Below are 9,098 nucleotides of genomic sequence, written 5' to 3'. Positions count from 1 at the left end.
TTTCTGCCTTCTGTTATTTCATTTTTCTGATTAATTTTGGAAAAAACTCGAGTGGGGGAAAGAGACAAACAGAAAGTTGCTTGGCCATTCAGACATTGAGGCGACGGTTGCCTCGGCCTTGGGATGGTAATATCTGATCAAGTGCCAGTTCACATGGTGATTGATTGGTTGCTCAAATAGGTTCACCCGGGGAAGACAGAGGTGTGTGGCAATTAACCAAAACAGACCTTCCTTCAGGGACCATTCCTCCTCTTAAATAGTCTGTCTGCTGAGCAAATCCATCTGGATATTCTTTGATATCTTCTTGTATTTTACCTTGATTAGAACGTGTTGGTCTAGTGTTTGTGGTCTGAAGTGTAATAGGGATAAATTGTCTGAAACTCCAGTAGGTTCATGGGGAGTTTCATCTTGCTGCTGGACCATCGGCCCTACACCTGTGAACCTTCTAGTGTTTGCTCCCCATCTGAACAGATTGGCATATGTGGAAATCTGTTTCATTTCCAGACTGTAGTAGTACTTTTCTTGTGGAAGGTTGGGCATCCTTGTCCACCATACAAGGCTAGTTTTTACTATCAAGGGGACCTGAATGAAAAGCTCTTTCTTCACAATTTGTAGTTGGAAGGGTCTCAGAAGTACACTAAGGGATTTTGTATGTATTTGCCCCCACTGGATGGTATCGATGCTCAAAATCAGTAGATCTATCCGTTTTGCAGGTGTCATTAATGATGAAGACCTGGCGTTGATGATCACTTGTGACATCTCTATCATTTTCTTGCCATTGTTTCAGTTAGGAAGAGGCAAATGCATGTTGTGACCAACAGATGCTCTCATCCGCAGAGTTTGTAAGGAATTGATCAGGAAGCCGTAAGCTTTTAAACATCAGATAGTTATTTCTGTGTGCAACGTGGTTTCAGAACTTGGCCTAACAAGGGTGTACGTAAATGTCTTGCTTCCTTAGTTTTACAACTGGGTTGATCAAGATCTTTAAGGAGACCCTCGATGTTGTAGAGACGCCAAATGGTAGTGCTCTGAACTGTAGATGGAGCACCCCCCCCCCCAGTGCAGAAATGAAGGAATCTTCTGTGCCCAGAAAAGATCAGAATGTGGAGATACACTTCCATTAGATCTAATGAAGTCAGGTACTCATTTGGTACCGGGGATTCTATGATGGATCTCAGCATGTCCATTCTGAAGTAACTCAGTTTGATGAGCTTGATGATATACTTTAAGTCTAGTATTTCCCTCTAATCTCCGATATGGGGAATACTCCTTATCCCCTAGGCCTAGGGGAGTGGAAACATGAGAAAACAGGAGTGTTGTCTACCTGGACTGAAGAAATCAGAATCCTTGTGTGAAGTCACAGTAAAACAGGGTTAACATACCTGTAACTTATGTTCATCGAGTTCTTCTGTGCTGACACACATGGGGGACTGCGCAGGCGCAGGCCAGCCGCCGGAGAATTTTCTAGAGCTTCCATGGCTCCGAAGGGGCCGTTTGTCGCGCGCCTCAGCGACCGTTTTCCCGCCCAAACGGTCACGTGATCCTCCAGCGACCAACGGCCCCTTCCCTCAGTTCTCCCTTGCCGCCGCTTGACCAACACACTTCAGCCGTAACACCTTAAAAACACCAATATCCGTTACAGCCATCACAGTATTGTGCCTTGGAGTTCACAGCGGGGTAGGAGGGAGGGTTGTGTGTCAGCACAGAAGAACTCGATGAACATAAGTTACAGGTATGTTAACCCTGTTTTCATCTTCGTTCTTCTGTGCCTCCACACATGGGAGTGTACCAAGCTTCACACAATAAGGAAGGCGGGGGTGAAGTCCAACACAATTTTATTGAACAAACAAGAACAACAATAAATAGATATGCATATAAACATCTATGTAAAAAACTGTGTAAGGACACATAAATATTCAATATTTACATATATACACACCCCCAGGTACATATATACACACTTTCACTCAAGGGTACCCAACAGGTACGCCAAGAAAGTCATACCAAAAACTCCCTCAGGAAAAAAGGGAGTGTAAGACAGCCTTGGCCACAGATACATCCTGCTCCGCATTGACATCAACGGCGTAATGCCTGACAAAGGTGTCTGCAGAGGACCATGTGGCTGCTTTACAAATGTTAACCAGGGGCACCCCCCTGAGGAGTGCCGAAGAGGATGCTTGGGACCGCGTGGAGTGGGCTCTGACATGAAGCGGGCAAGCTACCCTTGCCAGGGAATAGGCCTTGCTAATGGCCGACACAATCCACCTAGACAGGGTCTGTGAGGAAGCCCTGTTACCCTTGTCCTTGGCCCCAAAACATACAAACAGGTGAGGACTGGAGCGGAATCCCTTCGTCCTATCCAGGTAATAGGCTAGGGCCCTCTTCAAGTCTAGGGTATGGAGGGCCTTTTCCCCCTTAGAGGAGGGTTGAGGAAAGAAAGCAGGCAGTGAGATATCCTGCGAGAGGTGGAAGGCGGACACCACCTTGGGCAGGAACCCAAGGCAGGGACGCAGGACCACCTTGTTGGGATGAAACACAAGAAAGGGAGGGTCAGACCGCAGTGCAGACAGCTCACTGACCCTTCTGGCCGATGTGACGGCCACCAAGAATGCTACCTTGTAGGATAGCATATCCAAGGGGCAGGTAGCCATCGGTTCAAATGGAGGCAACATGAGACGTGAGAGCACCAAGGACAGCGACCACTGAGGCACTGGCGCTGACACAGGTGGGTAAAGATTGTACATGCCCTTAAGGAACTGGCGGGATTGTGGGTGAGAAAACACCGTAGCACCCTCAACTCGGGTGTGAGCAGCTGATATCGCTGCCAGGTGGACCTTGAGGGAGGAAGCCTTCAAGCCCAGGCCACGCAAGTGGCACAAATACTCGAACACCACCCCCAAGGGACTGTTGTCAGGCACCACTCCTCTGGCAAGTGCCCAGAGCTCAAACCTGCGCCACTTGGCCGCATAAGCGCGCCTAGTGGATGGCCGACGAGCATTCAGGAGGACCCTCTGTACCTCGTCAGTAAAGCCTATCGGGGAGGAACGATCCGCCAAGCCGTTAGATGCAGCTTCCTTGGATCGTGGTGGACCAGGCTCCCGTTTAGGAGAAGGTCTTGCCGAGGGGGCAGACTCACATACGTCCGTTGGGACATCCGCAGGAGCTTCGGGAACCAAACCTGCCGTGGCCAGAAGGGGGCCACTAGAATGCAGTCCGTCCCGTCCTCCTCTATCTTGCACAGGACCCTGGGAATCAAGGGGAACGGAGGAAACATGTAGTGCAAGCCCTGCGTCCACGTAAACTGGAAGGCATCCCCAATAGAGAGGGGGTCGCTCCCTGCCCTGGAACAGAACGTGTGGGCCTTGGTGGTCGCCGCAGTGGCGAACACATCTATCACTGGACGACCCCACATCTGGAAGATCGGCCCAACGCACTCTACGTTCAGTTCCCACTCGTGTTCCAGTAAAGGGACCCTGCTGAGGGCATCTGCCCGGGCATTGTCCGACCCAGCCACGTGTATAGCACGGAGCGACACGCCGTTCTTGATAGCCCACTGCCAAGTGAGTGTGGCTTCCCGGCACAGGGCCATGGACACTGTGCCCCCCTGCTGATTCACGTAGTACATGGCAGTCGTGTTGTCCGTCTGCACCAAGACCTGACGATTTCTCAGCAGTGCTGTAAGAGACACAAGTGCGAAACGAATGGCCCTTAGTTCAAGCACATTGATATGGAGGGTCTTTTCCCTGTCAGACCAGACATCTTGCACCGACACATCACCACAGTAAGCCCCCCATCCCAACAGAGAGGCATCAGTGGTAACCGTGATGTCATGGTGTTGATACCCGAAAGGGGTCCCTCTAAACAAGTTGTCATCAGACAGCCACCAGTCCAAGGAGGAGAGGATGACCCTCGGGATAGAGAATTTGAGGGACGGAGGGTGCAGTAGAGCATCATACCTCCGCACAAACCAGTTCTGTAGAGGGCGCATACGCAGCCTAGCGAAAGGCACCACAGAGGTGGCCGCTGCCATATGCCCTAGTAAGCACTGGATAGTGCGCACAGACTGGAACCGGTTCCTTTTAAACATGGACACTAGACCCCTTAGGGACCGAGCCCTCTCCAAGGGGAGCAGGGCCTTACCCTCCACAGAGTCTAACAGTGCACCAATGTAGGACACTTTGCAGTTGGGCACCAGTTTGGATTTCTCCAAGTTCACCAGGAGCCCCAGGCGTTGGCAAGTGCTAAGTACCAAGCCAATGTCCTGCACCAGCCTAGACTCCGATTCAGCCACGATGAGCCAGTCATCGAGGTACGGAAAGATGGTACAGCCTTCTTCCCGTAGGAAGGAAACCACAGGGGCCACACATTTAGTGAACACTCGTGGGGCAGTGGACAGGCCAAAGGGGAGCACCTTATACCGGAAAACCCGTTGCCGGTAAACAAAGCTCAGGTACTTCCTGTGCTCCTTCCGTATGCCCACGTGAAAGTATGCGTCTTTTAAGTCAAGAACCGCAAACCAATCCCCCTGTTTCAGCAAGGCGATCACAGCCGCCAACGTTACCATTTTGAATTTGGTCACCTTGAGGAAGGCATTAAGGTCCCTCAGATCTAAGATGGGACGTAAGCCCCCATCCTTCTTAGGGACCAGGAAGAACCTAGAGAAGAATCCCTTTACAGAGTCCTCATAGGGCAATTCTTCCACAGCACCCTTGGCCAAGAGCGACACGATCTCCGCATCCAGCTCGGCCATAGTGTTATTGACAGCTGTCAGGGGTGAACTGCATCTAGGCAGCTCAACGAACTCCAGCCCGTATCCCAGTTCAACAATAGTTAAGACCCATGAGTCAGATGTTATTGACTCCCACTCAGAGAGGAGTGGACTAAGTCTGTCCGAAAAGTTCGGGGATACGGCTGGCGTGACCCGTCAGTACTGCCTCCCGGTGCCCTGCTGATCCTTCTGCTGGGCCGGTTGTTGTGCCGGACGAGGCTTGAAGGGCCGACGCCTCCTCTGCTGTTGTGCGGGAGGGTAGGGCCGCTGTTGGTAGGCAGGATACTGCTGGTAGCCCGGCCGCTGTTGATGGTATCTGCCCTGGTAATGGTAAGGGCCAGATCGGGGAGCGTACCGTGACCTGGAGGAGGGCTTGTCCGCTGGAGCCAGACCCAAAGACCGCGCCGTCTGCCGGTCCTCCTTCTTTTTCTTCAGGGTCTCGTCGGTCGCTTTGGAAAAGAGCGAGTCCCCCTCAAATGGCATGCTCTCCACTCTGGAACGCACCTCTTGGGACAGGGCCGTAGACCGCAACCAGGAGTGGCGCCTGAGGACCACCGCCGAAGCCATCCCTCTAGCAGCAGTGTCAGCAGCGTGGCTCCCAGCGTTCATCTGCTGCTTAGACAGCCTCACAGCCTCTGTCTGCAGCAGGGACACCACAGCCTTCTGCTCAGGAGGGAGGTCTCGTGTATAGGATGCCAACTTCTCCCAGAGGTACAGCTGGTACCCTGCCATGATGGTCTGATAGTTGGCAATCCTCAGACCCAGGGAAGAAACAATGTACTGGCGCCTGCCCATGGCATCCAGTTTCTTGCCCTCCTTATCGGCAGGTACCGAGGAGTGACCCGATCGCCTGGGGTTGAACTCCTCTGTGACCAAGGAGGAAGGTGGAGGGTGTTTCACCAGCGCCGGCCAGGTACCCTGCTTGATCTTGTAGAGCTGCTCAATCCTCTTGGATGTTGGAGGTTGATCGCAGGGCACCTGCCATACCTTCTCCACGATTTCCTCAAGACCCTCGAGCATGGGGAAGCCAACGTACGCCGGGTTGTCTCCGTAAATGCGTTTGAGGAGCTTGTCCTTGGTCTGGGGAACTGCCGAGGAGATGTCCATCTCGAGAGCCTTGGCCATCCTTGCCATCTGGTCGGCGTAGATGCGGAGGTCCTCGAATGGCGAGTCCGCAGATGGTACCAGCTCCTCAGCTGGCGATGGTTCGGACCAGGACTCCGACTGGTAGCCGCCAAAGCTCTCCACATCCTCCTCATCGGAACCGAGCTGGGATTCCGGAACCTGGTGCGGAGGGGGAGCCCACGTCGACCTCGATGTCGAAGGCCTCGGTTCCGACACGGAGAAACCCGCAGGTGCCCCTTCCCACTGGCAATGGTATGGCGAGGGGAGGTAGGAGGCCTGTCGATGTCGGGACGCAGTGGACCGGGCCGATCGGACACTGTCCCCAGACCGACGTCGCTCACGACCGGCAGCTGGTGAAGATGGACGGGCAGGGGAAGGACGGCTCCGACGAGGAGACGGGCTCGGTTCCAGCCTCGGCGACCGAAGAGCAGGCGATGGTCGGATCCGACGGCGCGGGCTCGGCTCCGGCCCCGACGAGAATTCCGCGGGCACCGTCTCGAAGGCCATCGGATCCGGCACTGGCACGGCGAGTTCCTCTGGTTCGGGGGAATCCAGATGAGGGGAAGGCGTGTGAGGAAGCACGATGACCTCCTCCTGGGGAGCGGGATGCGGCGACCGATGATGTTTGGTCTTCTTCTTCTTCTTCGCCGGTTCCGAAGAAGACCTCGGAACCGACGCGCTCCTCGCCTTCGAAGGGGACCTCGGCCTCGACCTCTTAGGTTTTACCGGAATCGACCCGGTCGTCGGTTCCGATCGGGGACTCGGTAGACGGATCCTCGGTTCCGATGTCGGTCTCGGATCCGATCTGGTGGAAGACGCGCTACGGGGCGGCCGCACCGGTCCCTGCGCTGGAGAGGCCGCTCTCGACGCCGAGGCACTCGGGGGACGCGGTTTCGACCCCGACCTCGCGGAGGCCACTGAGCCAGCTCTGGAATGCCGTTCGGCAGAGGGGCTAGGGCCGGCCTTGGAGGAGGGCAACGGGGCGCCTCCGGACATGACCTTCTGCCACAGGGAGGAGTTAAGACGGGCCTTGCGCTCCTGTCGGGCCTTGCTGGTGAAGCCCTGGCAAATCTTACAGGCCGTTACATTATGGGTCTCCCCCAAACAGAACAGGCACAGTTCATGGCCATCGGTCTTGGCCATTTTAGTGTGGCATTGGAGGCAATGCTTGAAGAGAGCCTTTGAGGCCATCTTCAGGGGCACGCGAAAGGAAGGTCAAAAACAGTCCGAGTCAAATTACCGAGTCCACAACAAAGTCCAAACGAGATCCGAAGAATAGTCGAGGTCACGAAGTCCGAAGTCAAAAGCCAATTAATCAGTCAGAATAAAGCACGAAGCACAAAAGCACAGAGCAACGAAGCTCACGTTCTCTCCAAGCGGCGGCAAGAAGAGAACTGAGGGAAGGGGCCGTTGGTCGCTGGAGGATCACGTGACCGTTTGGGCGGGAAAACGGTCGCTGAGGCGCGCGACAAACGGCCCCTTCGGAGCCATGGAAGCTCTAGAAAATTCTCCGGCGGCTGGCCTGCGCCTGCGCAGTCCCCCATGTGTGGAGGCACAGAAGAACGAAGATGAACAGCCACTTCTGGGGCAGTTCAGCTCTAAAGGAATAGACTCATCACATACACAGCAGTGAATACACAGATATCTGAAGAAGTAAACTGAGCTTGCAAAAGCTCGTAACAAATGTTCTTGAGGAGCCGCTGGGCTTTTATCTTTTTTTTTTTTACAAAGATGCAATCTGCTATTAGAGATGTTCAGTGGCCTTAGGGAATTACATGTTGAACAGCAGCTTAAAGGGAAAATTGCAAGAGGGGAATTCTGTTTCTCACATAGGCTAGCAGCTTATAGCATTCACAGTCTACAGCCACTGAAATAGATATAAGGTGCTACTTAATCTGCAGGCCGTCAATGATAATGATGACCATTGGAATGAGGTATACATTTGCTAAAGTATTGCAAAGGGAGCTCTGAGGGCAGCCAATTCAATGAAAGTTTGTGTGTCAAGGACTTCTTGCCCTTGGGCACCCTTTTTTTTAAAAAAAAAGAAAATTATTGGATGGGTCAGTATACACAAATCATAATATTCAATATAAACATCCATCCCATTATGTCACTCTCACCCATTTCCCCCCCCCATTTTCAGTTGACTTCCAACAGTTTTCTATTCCCTTCATCTACATTACATCGCTATCTCTTATAATATTACTTTCTATATCATAATATATAGTATAACATATCTATATCTGCCATATTTAAAATAAATCTCTAAAACTACTTTCAAGATTATAATATAAGATATACTATATCTTTCTTACTTATATACCAGGGGTGGCCAAATGGTGGCTCGCGAGCCGCATGCGGCTCTTCAAGTCTTATTTGGCGGCTCCCGGAGGCTTGCAAGTTCACTCCTCCCCCAGGCTCCTTTAAGGGGCAGAGCCGACCAGCCGCTCACCCGATCTATGCACCCAGCGTGCTTCCCCTTTCCCAACGCTGGAGCAACGAAGGGGCGGGCCAGGGCTGAGGACAGCCCACCCCTCCTCGCTTTGCTGGGCACTCTTCTGCAAGCACTGAGTTTTGCCGGCCCCGCGCTCTCAGCGAGCGCCCGGGAAGGGCAGTTGGGGGGAAGGGGAAAGAGAGGAGTGAAGATGCGACGAGGAAGCGCCAAGGCAGAGGTGGCCCAGGACTTCCTGCTTTCCGGCTTACTCCCGAGAAGGCAAGTGCGCAACTGCCGAGAGCCGCTCATGGCATGAAGCACAGCCTGCGCCGGGGGGCTTTTGCATGGGTGGAAGCCTCGTTAGTTGCACGGAGGACTGGCGCGCCCATAAGTGTGTGCAGGACAGCTGAGATGGAGGAGCAGGGAATGTGTTTGCTTCAGAGGACATGTGCTTGCTTTAAGATTGTGTGGCTCTGCTTTTGTGATCCTTCCTTCCTTGATTTTTCTTTCTTCCCTCCTTCCTTCCTTTCTCTTTCCTTCTTTCCATTTCTTTCTTCTTTCCATCTTTCTTTTTCTTTCCTTCCTCTTTCTTCCTTTCTCTTTCCTTCTTTCCTTCCTTCCTTCCATATATTTCCATACCTTTCCATATCTTCCTTCCTTCCCTTTCCATATCTCCCTTCCTTTCCTTCCTTCCTTCCTTCCTCCTTTCCATATCTTTTCATACCTTTCAAAATCTTTCCCTTCCTTTCTCTTTACTTCTTTTAATATCTT

The sequence above is a fragment of the Eublepharis macularius genome, chromosome 5 (assembly GCF_028583425.1).
Source record: "Eublepharis macularius isolate TG4126 chromosome 5, MPM_Emac_v1.0, whole genome shotgun sequence".
In the NCBI taxonomy this organism is placed as follows: domain Eukaryota; kingdom Metazoa; phylum Chordata; class Lepidosauria; order Squamata; family Eublepharidae; genus Eublepharis; species Eublepharis macularius.
This window is presented reverse-complemented; position numbering follows the sequence as displayed.